Source organism: Lagopus muta, chromosome 2, assembly GCF_023343835.1.
Source record: "Lagopus muta isolate bLagMut1 chromosome 2, bLagMut1 primary, whole genome shotgun sequence".
NCBI lineage: Eukaryota > Metazoa > Chordata > Aves > Galliformes > Phasianidae > Lagopus > Lagopus muta.
This window is the reverse complement of record NC_064434.1, coordinates 75,004,879-75,022,899: the sequence shown is the minus strand read 5'-3', so window position 1 is coordinate 75,022,899 and position 18,021 is coordinate 75,004,879. Positions and strand designations below refer to the sequence as shown.

The window sequence follows — 18,021 nt, the reverse complement described above, 5'->3', positions numbered from 1 at the left end:
GTGACTAACAATTCTTGGGAATTTCTGTGGGTAAGGAGAATTTTCTCACCCTGAAGTAATGAGCTGGCTTTAGTTAGTCTTGTCTTTGTTGCATCATCTGACACATGAGATACTAAAAATGGGCAAGTACCCTCAAGTACTTAGGGAAATCCAGTTAGTGCATTATTTCTCTTTTGCATCACAGCTTACTGCAAATACTTCAGATCTCTTGCACTAACTTCCCCTCCAAGCATAAAAATGCACCCAAGGCCACACTCTTATCTCCAAGTGCTTGCTAACTAGAGACAAGAAAATCCAAGAGCTAAATTAGCAATGAGGAAAAACAAGACTAAGAATTTTAATCCTTCGAAGTAGTGAAGTTGTCTTCAGAAAAGTTAAAGCCTTAATTGCATGGTGTGAAAGTTGCCTAATTTATTAGAGTCCTCTTTAAAACAAAACGACGGTAAGTTTAAGAGGAGGAGTAGCAGTTAATAACTCCTGTAACAGTTGTATCTCATGTAGCCTCAGTTTTCAGCTTTCACTAATATAATTCTATCAACTTCACTGGGAGCTTTCACTCATGTAAAAGAACAATTATGTGCATTGTTATTCAAACCTCTCTCAAACCTTGTAACGTATAATTATCAAAGGGATGGTTGTGACTCTTCAATTTAAGAGTAATTGCTACAACAGATTCAATTATGTTTTGCAAGGCAGAAATTTGTCTTACAAAAATCCTGAACTTGCCCTCTAACTAAAATCTTCATAGTGGTATCAGTAGCAATAGTCAAAACTATGCTATGTGATTCTACTTGGTGTAACATTTAACACTTGAATAGTGTCAGATGCAAACAGTCGATTCTCTTTGATCATACTGTTGGGTACAATCTCACTGGCTGGTTATCTTTTTTTTTCTGGACTCACTCATGTTTATTTATCATACCCAGGCACTTTAATTTCAGTCCTGACAGTGTTGCAATGTGTACTGTACAAACTTTGTCTCATGGGGGTTGAAGACCAACTGTGTACAACTGGAAAATTTTTCTTAAGGGAATAAAAGATGATGGCGTATGATGTCCAAACTTGTGCAGAAGCTTTGAATTGAATTCAGGTCTGCATGGCCCTGTTTTTTCTCTCTTTGATGCATATGCCTCCCAACACAAATGTTTTCTTCGCCTTGATCTCAGTGGATTTTACTTTGAATGAAAGGCATGAGTTCTGCAGAATTCTGTTTGCGCTGCTGACACAGAATATCCATTATTCTTTCCTTAACTTTAATAATGGAAATGAACTAGAAATCTTTAGTAGGATTGAGACCTTTTTAAAGTTCCATATACAGATAATTTAGAGAATTCTGCTTGCTTAGGTTTTTTTGTGTGTTTGTTTGTTTGTTTGTTTTGCATTGCCTGTAAATTGTTTTTATTCCTTATGTGATTAGTTGCAACGTCTTCATTATCTCTTTGGTGGAATGTGTTCTGACTAAGCACAACATTTGAAAACTATCTTCTATATTCAAAACCAGTGTGAATTATTAATCTTTCACAGTACACACCTGATTTATTTTTTTTAATACACTACTCTAAAGCTATACGATTTCTTCATTCTTCCAGTTCTAAAGTAAGAGAAATCCTTATTGAGAGTAATGCATTTTTGTTCACTCAAGGCCTATTTTAGTTACTTTCAGCCTGACATCAGGAGCCCGACATATTCTGCTTTTGAATGTTTGTGTTAGCAACATGGAACTTCCATAATTATTTCAGCTAATTCATTTGCCAAGGCTGGAAAGCCTCTTTTCCTACATTAAATTCTAATCTGTTCTGTATGTTTTTGTTTTCTTTGCTGGAGAAGAAACAAAAATATGAAAATAAATGGCCTTCCCTTATTTTGGTTTTGTAGTCATTTGGTCCCTTACACAGTACAGAAACAAATCAAACAAAATTCTATTTTCTTCAGTGTGAGTAATGTGCATAAAACTAAGTCTGAGTATTATGTTTATCATATCCAGAGCACTAATTTTAGAGCTACTATTGATGAATGAGAAATGGAGGTATGCAGGCAGTCATGGTTTTTCTTTTCACTTTGGTTCTTACAGTGTTCTGACTAATTTGGCTCCTTTAAAAAAAAAAGAGATCATAAATCAGGAAAATACTTGCATATGGTACCTGCTTTTAGCATGAGATTCAAAGCTATTGATTTCAGTTGTTCCATTAGAATGAAAAAGCACCACCTAAAATAAGGCATAGTTCTTGGTCTAATCTCATTTGCTTGTATAATGTCATGTTTCCTTAAACACAGTGGGCAGCTGCTTAATTTCAAAATCCATGTATTTGTGATATCCTGACCTCTACAATTCTTGTCTATGCTCTTGATTAATTATGCTTGCAATTCTTGCCACTACTTTTCTTCTTCAAGCTGTAGAGGCTGCAATCAGCCCTAGTACCCCTGTACTTACAATCACTGTAGTCAGTATTAACCTTCTTTGATTATTTTCTGTGCCAGTTATACAGCCCTTGAATTCTAGCTCCATTTTGATGTTCTTATTGCTAGGAGTGCTCCAGCTAAGCCAATTAAATGCTTGTGATAGAACAGTGGCTTTCCATCAGTAGTAATTCTGTAGCTAGACGAGACGGGTGTTATAGTAGGTTATGTCCAAGGCTAAGACTTGAGGCTTAGAACAATGAGCACTGAAAAATTATGACTGAATACTGCAAGACATACAGAAACTGAAGCCAGCAAGCTGTTTATTGCCTGATAAATCCTGAAGAAAAGGTTGAGGCTAGCTGTGAAATCTTGCAAGTTGCATGTGGAAACAATAAGGACAAGTGCTTTTGCATGGACAGAAGCTTTCTGTTCTGAGGTAATAATGTCATTTATTATTTGTGTTATGTCTAAGATAGGCTGGAATAAAATAAGGGTCAGACTTGCTACCCAGGTAGGGAGAACCTACCTGATTTTTTTATTGATTTAATTGATCTTTAGATCAATTAGATCTTTATTGATCTAATAATAAATTGAATCTCAAATTGAAGCTGTCACAGAACGAAATGACCGTATTGAAACTAAGGAGAACAAATACCGTGATGGGGAGAAAAAAAAAAAAAAAAAAAAAAGTGCTAAAAAGGAGATAGGTCTGGACCAAATGTATTATGAATTTATTGCAAAGAACTAGGGACAAAAGCTAGAGTATGAAAATAGTCAGTATTTCATATGTGCAAATTCCGTTAATCCTCAGTAAATCTACTTATTTCTAACTGATGGGATAGTTAAGCAAAAATAATATCAGATCTTGCTCAATACTGCTATTTATTTCTGCCAGAACAGATCTAAGCAACAAAACACAGGATATAGACAACTCACATTTCTTTTGTGGTTTGTAATTAATTTTGTTTTTTATTTGTTACCTATCAAACACTACAGCATCCAATTATAGGCTTTTCTGTTGCTCATACATTCTCTGGCTCAATGAGTATAGGGATTATAGGCCAACAAAAAGATTATGGTTTTACTTGCATTCAAATAAATTGAAAGTAGGTAAATTTTTTATTTCTATTTTTATGTTCTACTGATAGCATGTGCTGTTATGAAAAAAATTCCACAGGCTCCAAGTATAAGAACAGTATTTGCTGTTCCATGAGGAAAGTCTCATGTTTTACATGTACATTTGTACAGGAATACATCCTGTCAGTAGAGATAAATTAACTCAGGAAACCAATGTCATTCAGGAAACTGCATATCATTTTTGTGTCAGAAAGAATAGTTAGCTTAGACAAACCGTTTCAGTGATAGTTACTGCTTTTGAAATGCAAAACCTAAATGAACACTTCAGATTTAAGAGAAGATGACACCACCGTTTTCACTGCTACTGCCACAAATTGTTTTTATATTAACTTAGGTATCTTGCTTTCAGAACTACGTTGCTAGGAGGCACATCAGAGGAAATTCAGTGGAAACAAATGTAAATTCACATAGAAAAAGTTCCGAAGTTCATATACGAAGTGACAAGCTCTGCGCTAAGCGTTACCTTTTAGGAGTAAGATATAGAGGTTCTGGTAGGGGGTTCCAAGTCAATATCTTATCAATGCTCTTAATCAAAAGAACAAAGGAAATAATGGGAATTTTTAGTAATGTGACTATGACACTGTATACATCTATGGTATGCTTGTATCTTTAATATTGTAAGGTATTCCGCTCTTTCTTCCATGTTAGAGAGTATGCTTTTATAGAGGGCAGAAGGAAGGAATGAAATATAGAAAAACTACATATTAGAAGTGACTAAACAATAAGATTTTAACATCAGAAGCAAAAACTAAGGACACAAAGAAATAAAGGGATCAGTTTTCAAACAGAAATGAGGTGATTTTTGTGCAGAGAGTGTCTGAGCTGCAGAGTCAATGTTAGAGGTTATTTTGGTGCTAAAAGTCTACATGGATTTATAGGGAGATTGGTCAAGTTCATGGATGAGAAATGTCATCTCTGAGCTGGAAAGTACCCGAGTGGAAAAGCACTGTTCAGAAATAGAATATTGGCTTGCCTTGTTCTGCTATTGCTCCTCAGGCACCTGCTTTTGGCAGCTATTAGAACTTGTTTTCGTGTAGTTATGCTATTCCCACCAAGTACCAACTCAGAAAATATCTATTAGTAGTAGTCTTACCTAAGTGGAAAGTTAATTGCTTGTTCATCCTGAGGAAAATGCATGGAAGCAGTGAGATTAGTCTGTAGAATTAAGCCTTAACTATCTATCTAATTTAAACATATCAGTTCTGTCAGATTAGTGATAGTGTGACTCACAATATAATTAGTGAACTTAACCTGACAGCAATGTTCTGAGGTGAGTACTGCTGTGTGATATTTCCAGATCTCTGAGATACAGCTTTACCCTGCCTTAGCTCCGAGTACAAGCACAGATTGACAAGTGAAAATATAGATTCACATTCATGGAAGAAAGGGCATAAACCATAATGCTTGTTTTGTGGATCTTGCAGGTGAGGTTAGCTTCCCTTGGTTGCATGGACCTGAGACTGGAAAAAATTATCCCAATTTCAAAGTGATCTGTATGGCACAGCATGCTGCTCCTTAAGACTTAGGCACTTATTTAACTAACAGATTAGAAAGCACAAGGAAGTTTCAAGGCAGAGTGGTATAGCAAGATGTATGCATATTAATTTATATATTTTTTGCACTGTCCTGCTACTGACTTTTGTTCAGCCTTTCTTTGGGGCCCTTAACCATGGGAACCTGATTATTATTAATCCTGCTTATGCATACTCAGAATGAACTGGAGACTATTGGACCTACGTGGTAGAGAAGTCAGTCTATAATGGCAGATGCTTAAGACATCTAAGCACACCACTTCAAGGTAAAGATAGAGGGGTTCAACAGTGCTGGGGTGTTGCAGCTTCCTTCATCTCAGAGAAGGAGTGTAGTGGCTGACAAAGTCATGACTTCAGTGCATGCTCCAGTGCTCCACCCCACCTCCCTCCTCATCCTTTGCAGTCAACAGCCAATGTGTAACAGCCAATGGCCTCCAAACCTCTGTCCCACCCCAACTTTCTCCATTCAATGTGTTCTTGCCATGCTGAGGGGATCCCGACAGCTGCAGCTGCTGCCTTTTGTGTTCATCCTTCACTTTCTAATCACTGTCTTATGCATACTCTTTATTCATTTGGAATTCTTGTGGGAGGAAAGGAGAAGGTGAGGGCTATGGAGACAAATGACTCCACAAAATACTTTTGTATTTCTTTGGCATGTAGTAAATATGCAACATACAGAGAGCAGCTTCTCCAGTTAAAACTCATGGGGGTCAATGCAAGGAGCAGGCTAGGTACAGCTGTAATCTGAATGCAGCAGGAGGGCGGCTGTTTTGTTCTGACCTCTGCTGACATTGCATGACAGCAAAGTAAGCTGTCTTCTGAGGAGGATGCAGCTGTCTTCCAGTTACATTTTTTATTAAGAAACAGAAATGTTTCTTAATACGTGAAAGCAAACTTAGAGCTCGTTGTGTAGAGTTACTATCTCATATATCAAGATCTCCATACAGAGAATGACCCCAGGACCTGGAGAGAGTAATAAAAATCTACTTTTGAGTATTAAAATATTTTGGTCTTACAGGTGCAAATTGTGCACAAAGTACAAAATCAAACAACTAAATGAGAATTTAGAAACAAAATGTTTGCTAAGTTTTAACTTTATTGATCTGAAACTACAGACTTTGACTTAAGTGTTTTAAAAATTTCTGGTTAGCGAAGTGAGAAAAGAAAATAATGTGTTCATATTGGGAATAAATTACAGTAAGTTAAGGTTCACTGATTATAGAAAAGCAATTAAAAAAAAAAAATCATTATTTTTGCTGGTGCAAGCAACGTGTAAATCAGGACTGACCTAAAAACCAAAGAAGCATCCATTGAAGAGCCGTTCTCTATATACCTAAAAATATAAAGCAATGGGAAAGAAAAACTTGGGCAAACAGATAAAGATAAGCACTACAGATAAAATATTGCACTGGATAACAGTTGAAACAGATTAGTAAATTAAACTGGCTAAAGTTTGAAGAAGGCTTGACCTTGATTGCCTGTCAGTGGTTACTTTCTAGCATAAGTGCATGATCGTGTTATAAAAAGAGGACCTGAATATAGAAAACACTGCAGTGATTATTTCCAACTTCTTTAAAAATACTGGTACTGAATCATTTAAGTTGGACTACTCTTATGTTAGTGTTTCCTTGTTTATTTTTTTCTCCTTGATCAGCTAAAAAATAAATATTGATGTTTGGTAGAGCTAGGTCAAAAATTGAATGGGCAGAGACTTTTATTTATTTGACCCTTTCAGCTTGCCACAGTCAAAAAGTGCAGCACATGTGGGGTGCCATAAAGGACTTTTCCTGTTTCATTATCTCTACTGTTCTTTTATGCTTTTATCCATTTTTATTATGCTTTTGTAATTTGAATGAGGCACAGTCCATGGGCCTGGATGATTGGAACATCTGTTAAAGAAAGGTGTGGCTCCCTTTTTGGTTGCATATCCAGACTTTTTAGTGACAATAAAAATGCATAAGGGAAAAGGGAGGAAATTGAAAGGAGCATTTAATCTAATAAGGCATCTGTACTTGTGAGAGAGTACATGTAGCTTTCAGCAGACTTCAGATATGAGGTGCTCTGGTTCTGCAAATGGGGCACGATGCCAGATTATTAAATGGATTCTATCAGAGTATCAAATACTAGAAGAATGCACACTCCACAAAATGCAAATATATATATAGCTGTCACGATCCATTATTTTGATGTATAAAGTAATCTCACTGCTTTTATCTGCTTTTCTACTCTGTTTCTTATTTTTCCTTTGCTGCTTCACCTATTTCTGCCTTCTATTTTCTGTCATCTTTTTCTCTGGAGGCTTAATGTCCCATATCACCTTGTGCTAAGTATATGAGGATTAGGAATGCCTTCTGTCCAGCACTCACGCTTTTCCCTGTTCATAGATAATCATTGCTATTGCTCATGTTTAATCTGTAGTACCTTACATTAACAGCATACTGGAAGAACCACTTCTCTGCTAATGTATATACCTATTCACAAGGCAAAAATACAGCAGGTATAGTAACTCGGAATTTGATACTTGCCTAAGTCAACTAATAAGAGGGAAGTTTTATGCTGCCAAGATGTTGAAAAAAGCTGCTTTACTCCCTTTTTCACTCACAAAGTTGCTTTCTAATCAGTCATTTTGCCTTTACTCAATTACCAGATTTTCTGTAACTTGTCAGAACTTTCATTCTTTAACCATTTAGTGAAGATATTGTCATTAGTTCATAAACTTAAATGTTACCTTGGGGAGCAAAACCAACATGTTCTGTAAATCTCACATCAAGAAGGAGTAGACTAAAGCCAGACTCAGATCCTTGTTTCAGAAAAAAAAAAAAAAAAAAAGATTTATTTTCAAATACTGACATCAATAGATAAGTTTGGTAATACCAATATGTATATAAAGATTCATGAAAAATAAAGCATTTGAAGTACCTCTGGTTCCTAAGAGCTCTCTATTTGTAAGAGTATTTGTAAATAAGTGTTACTATGTGGTGCAGAATAAGGCTGTTTTCTGCTGCTAAAAGAACTTAGGAGATTTATTAATTTGTGCATATTTCCTTTTTTTGGTGCACATTAACAGTGAAGTCTAAAAATTTACTATAAATGTACTGTCCAAAGTTTAATTTTGCAGTGATATCTTGCTTCTGAAGAATGTAGATAACTGAAGAAAATTTTGAATCAATGAATTCAAAGACTGTCCTCTTATTTATTCTCATATTTCTTAATTTTTTTCTTTTTTTTATTGTAGAGGGAACATACAAAATTGATATGCATGTTAATGTTTTCATGATGTTAGGATGCTGCTTCATTTTACCACGAGAAGCTCCACAAAAATAATATATCATATTACTTTGGGCACAATGTCAACAGTGTCTGCACCTGTCTGCAACCTCACAGTATTCAGAGAAATCAACCACATAACCAATCTTGCTCAGCAAGCTGCTCTAACATGTATTGCTTGAGATGAAATCCTTGGTGTAAGGCTGAACTAGTGTTTGTGGTACTTTGCTTTTCTCTCCTTTGCCTCTGATTCATGTCAGTATGGTTTGGAAGAACGAAAAAAACAACTGTTCTCTTACCTAATTTTTGAAGAGGCTAATAAGATACTAATAAAGAGTAGTTTAAGGAGTACTACAGCATAATGCTCAACGGCTAAGATATAGGCAATCTGCTCAGCAATAAGTAACTTCAATTTAGTCATTAAGCCTCCAAATTTGTGCAATTTTTTCTCTGATAGATTATTTAAAAACAGATGTTCAATAAGTAACTCATTTCTTCAGTGCAGGAAATCCCCAGGCTCCCTTGGGATGTGTTTGAACTTTCTACTTTTTTCTTATGCACAGTAGTAAAGGTATCTCACTGCTGAGATAGCTTTCAGGGCGCTGTTCAGCGTAATTCCTAGACTGCTGTGAGGTTGTTTAAGTTACACTGGGGACAAAAGCAGTACAAAACTATTTGGGAGGGAGGGAGTAGTTATGGAGATAATCCCGTTTTGCTACATCTTGTGTCTAGTGCTCACAGGGTGGAAGAAATAAAGAAGCTTCTCATACAGCACTGGAGCCTACTAGTAGATCAAAGCAGAGCATTTCAATATTAATGCCATTTGCCTACAGATGAAAATGAAAGATGATAGAAAAATCAATCAGGACATTGATTCCTCGGCATTAAAAAACTCTGGAAAGCAGAAATAGTGAATGAAATAATCATTTCAAGAATCATTTCTCACAAGCATGTGGTTTTATTTTTATTTTTTCTTTTTTAGCCTAGCTGGACCCTTCTTCCCTGGCTCACTACATGATGGATTTTCCTTTTTTTTTTTCCTGGAGCGAATCTCTGTAGGCAAAACTCTTCAATGTTCTCAAACAGATTTTTAATTATGTGAGTTGGTGATACCAAGATGTGTCTCAGGTATATGTTCTGAGTACTTTACTCATCTGTAGCCTAAATATTTATTTCCCAAGGCAAACATGTATTTAGTTCAGTGGCTGTGTGTTTAATACAGGTAGAGATGACGGGTTCTCCTGCCTCTGTCGCCTATGATAATTTGGGAGCAGCCTCAATGCAAAGTGAATTTCAAGTGTTCTTATCAACTATCACAAGCCTCAGAAATTTGTTTGATGCGAAAGTATCATAACCAGAGGTAGAAAAAAAAAAAAAAAAAAAAAAAAAAAAAGAGAGACATATTGGAATAGGTTACTTGAAGGCAGAGTTAGAATATCCTTGTTAGTAATGATAGAGGTCTTGTAATGGCGCGGCCAGCTCTTTAAGTACCCAGGGATGAATCCCATCGAGCCCCGTACACCCATGCACATCCAGCAGGCGCACACATGCCACTCCGGTTAGGGGCTGGCTGAGGCTCGCTGCGCCCCCTGCAGCCGCCCTGTGAGTACTGCAGGCTCCTGGCCAGGCTCTGCCCGCGGCGGCTGGCAGCTGTGCGTAACGCGCATGCGCCGCAGTTAGCGCCTCGTGACCGTCCGTTGGTGGCGGTTACACCGCGTTTAAATTTGGCGCCGTTACTCCCGGCCCCGAGATAAACCTTCGGAGTCATGCGGGTTGTTCGTTGGGAGCGGTGCTGCAGGAGGTGTGATCTCAGAGTGTGCACGCGTGGAACGTGTTAAAGAGAGTGCGAGGTGTATCACAGCCGCTATGAAACTGAAGGACAAATAGTGCTTATTTCATATTTCAGCAGCAGAGCCGCAGTCTGTCTGAAGCACAAAATACGTGGCTAAAAGGGCGGATCAGCCACATCCTAAGGAGGAGAGAAGAGGCACTGTGCAGCTGTGGTGCTGAAACAGCTCTTGTGATCCAGGAGCATGCGCAGCTCTGGTCAGGACTTGGGAAAGCAAGACGAGCCTCTCGTTGCTGGTAAATCCACGTGCAGTCTTTATTCAACGCAGAATAACAGGAATTACAGGTGGCAAATGATATAATTTTTGTGAAATAAGCTGCTGTGTCTCTACATAGGAAGGAGGAGCCTGGTTTGTGCAGTGTGCCAGTGCAGCACTAGCATGTTTGGAGAACATTTCTCAGCTTGAGACAGCAGCCGAACAGCTGTGCCAGAGCAGTGCAGCGTAGGTGGAATTGTTTAAGAGACCAAGTGCAAGTGATTGTGCTGCAGGTTTCTGAGGTAGACATATGGTGTCCTGTGGAACTATGGCTGCCGAATTTAGGGTCGTTGGATTTTTTTTCCAAGGTGAAAATATAGTTCTTAAAGAAGCTGTCTCCTCCTCTAATGAGTGCTAAGAGATCAGTATTCTGCTGTTGTCAGATGTAGCTCTATATGCCTGAGCTGATGCAGACAATAAACGATACTCAAAAGTCTGCTATATGCCAGAGATAAATTTCAGATATAGGGAAATATGTAATTGCATTAAAAACCTGTCTGTTGTTCCTTGTACAACATATAATACTTCTTTAACTATTCAAAGGGGTGTAGATGCCCTTCGCTTCTATCTGCATTCATTTCTTCCCTCCATTTTGAGTGATGCAGTAACATAAAAGTGCAAGTTGCTATTTGGCCTTTTTATGTTCATGGCTGCTTGGACCATGTCTAAATCACACCCAGTGAGTTGAACTGAACGCTTTGACACACACTGGTCCTCGCTCACCAGTTCTCATACCACTAAGCAGTTTGTGTAGGTTTAAATCTGTCATTCTCTAAGAAAGAGACCTGAGTGTATTGTTACAGCAAGTGTTGTTTGACGAGGAAGTGTCTGAACATTTCACAACTATAAAAGAAGGAGAGAGGAAGTTCCTCGATTTTTCTACTGAACTATGTAATGTGAGGAAGGTGGTTTTGAAAAATATATTCCTTCCTGAATATTTTGTTCTTTTTCACTCTCTTTTTTTTTTTTTCTTCTTTTTTTTTCTTGCTTCAAGCTGTTATAAGGAAAGAAACTCCTACTAAGATGGAAGGAGAAGATAAAGAAAACCTCTCTTCTAGCCTGCAAGCCTGTGTCTCAGCTGTGGAAAAACTAGTTTAATGGCTCAAAGAAAAAGAGTAAGTCTTCTCTTTCACCTGTACAAACCAATATCTCGGCTATTATAAGTAAGCATCCTCTGCTTGAGAGACCAGATGTAGTGGGTACACACCGAGTGTCATCTTGTGCTTTTCTCTGTGTGACCACAGAGGATGTGAAGTATTGGGATGGAAAATTCACCTTGACCTTAGAGGTATGGGTGTGAGAGAAATGCTTGAGTATCTGAGCACCTAATTTGTTCTGCAACAGAACGGGTATCCAGGTTTGCCAATCACAATCGGAATAATTGCTTAAGGACCTATATCTTAAACTGACCTTGTTTCCTTCTAATGCTTTATCGAAATTTGAGTGTGAACTGTTGCAAGGTGGATAATGACTGCTATAGTTACATACCGAGTTATGCATTGTAACTTACTTTTTCATTCCTCTGGTATATCTGGAAATGGAAAGATGTGATACGGAATGTATTCTCTTTGATTCCATTTTATTTTCAAAAGGACTTTAGCAGAAGTAGAATTGACATGGTAGCTGGAGCTTCACTGGTTTAAGCAAAATGCTCGAGTACCTCATTTATAAAGATAGTGAATGTAAAATCAATTCAATGAGATTGAGGAGAAAGAAAGACCTCCTGCTTAAAAATCCAGATGAATTTGCAGTCACAGAAGAAAGGTATTCTAAACACCAAAGAAAACTATACACTCTAAGATAGATTTTTCTCATCTCCTCAGTGCAGGTCACCACTTATTTGCTTTTTTTCACTTAGGTTTTGTGAAGCTGCTGAAGTTTATAATCTAAAGGTTTTTAAATGGTGTTTAGGAAATGGAAATGACAATACTTTAAAAATAGCATATAATTGTCAGTGATGATTTTAGGTGCTATGCAGTAGAATAAGCATTTTTTTATGCCTTCTGAAACAGCAGATCTGATTTATGTCTTCCTAAAATGGTAACTTGAGCCTGTATCCCCAATGATCTCCCGGGATGTGTTCTGTCAGATGGGGGCTGAAGGAGCTGAAATCTGTTTTCCCCTCTCTTATTAGCACCCTTGAATGGTACATGTAAGCATGGCAAAGGAGCAGCCACACAATTTCTCTACTGCAACCTGTTCAGCTGGACCTATCCTCATGCTGTGTGAATTTGTGTAACTGTTTTCATAAAAAGCTTTCTCTTAGGGAGAATGAATGCCTACTCTCTACTTTAATGTTTTGTTTTTTCTTTTTCCAATATAAAAGACTGTTTCCTATGATTTTTAGTGAATAATCATCCTTTTAAAAGTAAATTGACTGAGAAGTGAGGAAAAAAATTCCTTTTTACCTGACTGCTGCAAGAGTACAGTATCTCCTCTGACCAAACTTGGAAACTTGAAATCTGAGTTTCCAACTATGTGTTCAAAAGGAAGTGCTGTTATGAATTAGTTGATCAGTAGAGGGAAATAGTTGATGCTGAGGTCTTGATGTTCACACTGGCTTTTGGGGTTTTGTTTCAGATTAGATTTGCTGTGGTCCTGAGACCGGAGACCCAATGGAATATTCTTCACTTTAGAGTTGTATTGAGTGGTCCTAGTCTTTGAAGTAATGTAGGTAAATCTGTATTTAACTTGATAAACTATACATTCCATGATTTGTACAATAAAATTAAATTCAGATTTACCAGTATTATTTTGTAAACATGTAATCAAGTAATTCAAAATAATTTTGTAGCATCACATTTAAGTGTTTCCTATAATCAGTACTACTTTATTTATCCTCCAAATCCAAAAGTATGAACTTCACAAAATGTTGGTGCACGTTTTGATGATTAAACTTCAAAGTAGATGAATGAGATTCCCAAATGTTTTCAAGCAAATCAATATAGTAATTTATTAATTTCAGAATAAACAGGTACAGCCAAGTCTTTGTAGTCAGATTGTGCAGGTAATGTCAGGCTACAGTCGAAAATGTTTGCTGTTGATTTTTCTGTGATCTCTCACAGTTTCAGTGTTTCACCAACTACTAAAGAAGCTTATGACTGCATAAAAGGTGAGCTATTTCTCTTCAGGGGTGATAGAACACTTCAGAGACATACTTGCAAGCTGCTGTCGTTTTGGTCAGCTTTATGACATGAACTCATTATTTTGCATGTGATAGAGTGAGCAAAAGAAATACATAACTTGCAAATAGAATTAAGTTGGATTTTCTCAGGTTGCTTGTCTGTATCGATACTGTTGGTGCTCCAAGGGCACTGCTTAATATTTTGAAAAAGTCAATCTTTGCTCCTAAGATAGATAGGAGTGCCAGAGGAGATGTATGGACTGTGTGCACTTGCAATTTCTTCCGTACTTAAAATGTGTCTTACCTGACCTTGTAATGAGTTGGTTCACACAGCTAAACCAGCAGGTATTCATCCCTGAAAAAAGATTAATTCTCTGTTAGTTTCATTGAATTAAGTTAACTTAGCTGTAAGTTTAAACTATACTCTTCAAATTTGCTTCTAGCAAACTTGAAATGCTTCCATTGTTATTTGTTTCTCATTCTTACTTTTATATGACTAGCAGATTTTAAGTATTCTGAAATTCTGCTTGCTTCATCAGTCAGTTCAGCAGAAAGTTATTTACCCATTAAAATCTTTATGCTTTGATCACTTCTTCTTTTCTTCCTCTTTTAATCTCAAATTTCTATTTAATGCTTTCCTTGTAACATTTGTAAAAATTATATTGTAAAAGTTAATGCTTGGTTTTCACATATCACTTGGCCATTGTAATACAAATCTGCTGTAAGATCCTGAAGGTAAGATGTCTAAAAAAAACAAAAAACCTTTCTATTTACTGAAAGAAAACTGAAGGATGATAATCGCATACCAAAATATCAGAAACTTATCTCATAGCATTAATTTCTGCATGTATTTGTAACTGCCTATCAGATTTTTCTTTAAAATATTATATTGAGCTTTTAAAAAGTAATTCATCTTGAAAATCTTTCAGTTGACAGTTGCTTAAGTACAATGCCTTCTGTGCATGTTTCTCTTTTGTTTAGCTCTACAAAGAATTTAAAATTATGTTCCTTCTTTCCTTCCAAATATTTTCAAACATTTTATTTCTAACTTACAACTTGAAACCGTTTGTGATGATCTGAAGAGATCTGGTCAGAATATATCTCTCAAGATCTCATAATTAATAGTGGATTAATAGAGTTGTTGGCTGCTTTAGTCAGGATGGCATTATGAACTTATACAAATACATTCCAGGCTAAGTCAGCAAGAAAGCAGCACTTTGATGTATTGAATTCAGATTATTTGACTATATTATAATTAATTGTTAAAAGGGAAAATTAAGCCCTGAATATGATGAGAGCAAAATACCACCAAAAACATTGATACCTACACTTCTCTTGGATATAAGATAGGTCTGTGCTTTAAGAAAACAAAAGTAGAAATGTTTGCAACTTCCTCTGCCTCATTCTTTTGTCCACCTCTGCTGGACTGCTCTGTACATTTGTAAGTTTTTGGTGCAGTTTGCACATCACCTTGATGTCAAAATACATACACTGCTGTTTTTCTGGCTATTTCTCTAGAGTGAGCTATTATTAGAGATCAAAAGATATCTGGACACTGATAATTTATTAGTTTGTAAAGCAGAGTATGAGTAAATATTAGTATGGTGTTAAAGTATCAGTTTACTGTGCAAGATCAGATGCATTATTTTCCTGGTGAATATTAAAGATTGCTTAGTTTTCTGTTGCTGTTTCTCAATGTCCTTGAGATAGACTTTCCTGCAGTGAGTCCAGGTGTTTCTGCAATCATTTTCCACCCCCTCCCACCCAGGCTGGCTTTGAGTCCTCAACTGCACTTCATTGTTTCCTACAACATGGAGTGATAGCCCTTATTAAATCGCAATGAAAATAAAAAGAGGTGACTCCCAGGATAGGTGAGTTGAGCACAGAAGACCTCAGGAATAATAGGAAGCTGAGCAGTTTAATTATTTTTATGAAATTAAATTCACGCTTCCATCAAAACCTCAGATGGGTCTTTATTAACCATTTTATTATTATTTCTGAGAATAACTTGAATATGCCTGAGTGCTTAATATCACAAAGCACAATTATCTTTGAGGGAAAGATAATTTCATAGACAAGAAAGCCTTTCTTATGTAGGTTGCTGCTGAATTCAACTCTTGCTGCAGGAACCCAGTTGATTCAGAGAACAAATTTATAAGGAAATTATTTTAACTACACCATGGCAAATATGTGAAGGCAACTATGCTAAGTTATGAAGAAGTGTAGTGAGAGACAGAGACAGAAGCACAGAAACATGCTGTCCAATCCTTCTCTGTGCTACAGAGAACCTGCTTAACACCCGTCCAAATTTAAACCAGTTAAGCACACTGGAGTAGCAGTGTATTTTCAGCAGAAGAAGCACAGTCTTCAAGCATTTTTAAAAATCTGCTAATGTTAATATCCCAGGGATATTACCCAGCTATGTACGTTGTATCTTCTGACAGTACTGCACACCGCTTCTGTGTACTAAATAAAACTTGTTTGAGCAAAAGCAGCACCACTTGACTGAAGCAGCTTCTTCTTGTGAAAGATGAAGCATGTAAATGTGCCTATTTCATCACTGTTCTTTTTTCTTCTTTTGTGAATGCCCCCTCCCTTGAAGCATTCAAGGCCAGGCTGGATGGGGCTTTGACAACCTGGTCTAGAGGGAGGTGTCCCTGCCTATTAGCAGGGGAGGGTTGGAACAAGGTGATCTTAGGGGTCCATTCCAACCCAAAATATGCTGTGGTTCTGTGTGAACTTTCAGGGAATTCTCAGCTTCTTCAGATTGATTCTAAAGATCCTTAGAACTATGTTGTTTTCTTGATCTGTGAATGAACACTGAGTTATAATTTGAAAGGATTTGTGTGTGAGGATGTCATCTGCAAACTTTGATCTCGTACTTGTCATATTTTTTGAGATGTTGGTGTTTCTTTTTAATTGGATGTTCTCTTCTTAATGATACCTTATCTCAATTCATTGTTAAGTGACAAATTACTCTTAATGGATTGTAGCCTTAGAGACTGAGTTCTGATAGACCTTTATGAGCTTTCTGCAGAAGGATAACTGTAAGTTTGCTCTAGAAAGTGGAAGATAAATTTCCCACTATAACTAGATGATATTATGAGGAAAGACTCATCACGTATCTTAGCATTCATCAAAATTATTTTATGCCTTTTCACGTGTTTAATTTTCTCTAACACGCTATGGTAGACTTGGCTTTACAGGCTAATTTTGACTCTGTTTAATGTTGTTTTTAAGTCTCAATTGACTCATCTCTGAATCTAAATAAAAAATAGATTATTTTGATCTTCAGGGATTGTTGGTAGTTTGACAGTTAGCAGGACAGCATCTGTAAAAAGATGTAAAAGATCTGTAAAAAGCAGGTAGAAAGAGAATTGCAGATGTACTGAAAATGTGTAAAGACATATTCTCATATTTCTCTAGGAAGAATTTGTTTTTCAGCCTATGAGTAATAAGATGAACATTGTTGAAATAGATTTTAAAGGACTAAATTTGAAGAATTCATTCTGTTTGTTGACTTGTGACACAAACATTAATTTACAGTACTGCCATTTGCTTTATATGTAATGCTTTCTATTGGCTACGAAAAAATAATTATTAAATAGTTCTTAATATTAACTACTTACAAATGGCAAATTACAATTACAAATTACAATGGCAAATAGGGCAGAGTTTTCAAACTCTGTTGTTACAAATAATATATTGTACAATGGAACAAGGCTGTATTCCTCCTAAAACCTGAAGTTTTCAGTTGTTAAACAGTAACAATAGTAACAAAAGTAACAGTAACAATAATCCATAGTAATGAAGAGGCAAAACTCTTTAAATGTGACACCTACCTTCACGTTTCATCAGTGATCTCATGTTCTGACTGATTGCAGCATCTAGGCCATCTGAATGGCTTGTATTTAAATATTGTTTGTTTGTTTTTTTCCCCTTTGCTGCTTTTATATTTAACTCAACTCCCTAGATCATGACAGAGTTCAAGAAATGTGCGTCTTTCCTGCTGCATCAGAAAGCCCTAGAGAAATTTTCTATCATGAGTAAGGATCAAATGCATCAGGAGTCATGCTGTAACTCTGGCTAGCAAAAGATTTTTGCAAAAACTGATATCAAGTACTACTGCTAAAAAGCTAAACTTTGAAAGAGCCTCGCATTTCTTGGTAGAGTGGACTCCAATTTAGATTTGACACGGGAATTCAGTTCTTTACTGCTTGTTCTGACAAATCGGACCTCCTCAGACACTGAGTGACCTGCAGGATTGCATAGTTTTAAAAAGAGTAAATGGATATTAGGTGGTAGCTGTTGGCATCCATTCAGATGTCCCAGAATCTGAGTGCCAGGGAAAAAGATATGGATTGTAAGCTATAACCAGTTCTCAGATTGGCTGAGAACTTTCTGCCTTAATGCTAAAACAACATTTTGCATCATATGTTCCTTTTGGAGTTAAGCT

General features: G+C 36.7%; 1 long non-coding RNA gene across 5 annotated transcripts in view; it reads left to right on the top strand.

Moving 5' to 3' along the window:
- LOC125689095 (uncharacterized) overlaps nt 1-15,196 on the top strand; it is a 30,211-nt gene extending 15,015 nt beyond the window's left edge. For 2 of the 5 annotated variants that reach the window (XR_007375033.1, XR_007375034.1), the window contains exons 2-4: nt 10,243-10,421; nt 11,436-11,556; nt 13,022-15,196. This is a non-coding gene — a long non-coding RNA (uncharacterized LOC125689095). Of the gene's footprint in view, nt 1-9,318; nt 9,465-10,242; nt 10,422-11,435; nt 11,557-13,021 lie in introns of all 5 variants that reach the window. The other 3 variants (XR_007375036.1, XR_007375032.1, XR_007375035.1) reach the window with 3 other exon arrangements.
- Nucleotides 15,197-18,021: the final 2,825 nt, after the last annotated feature.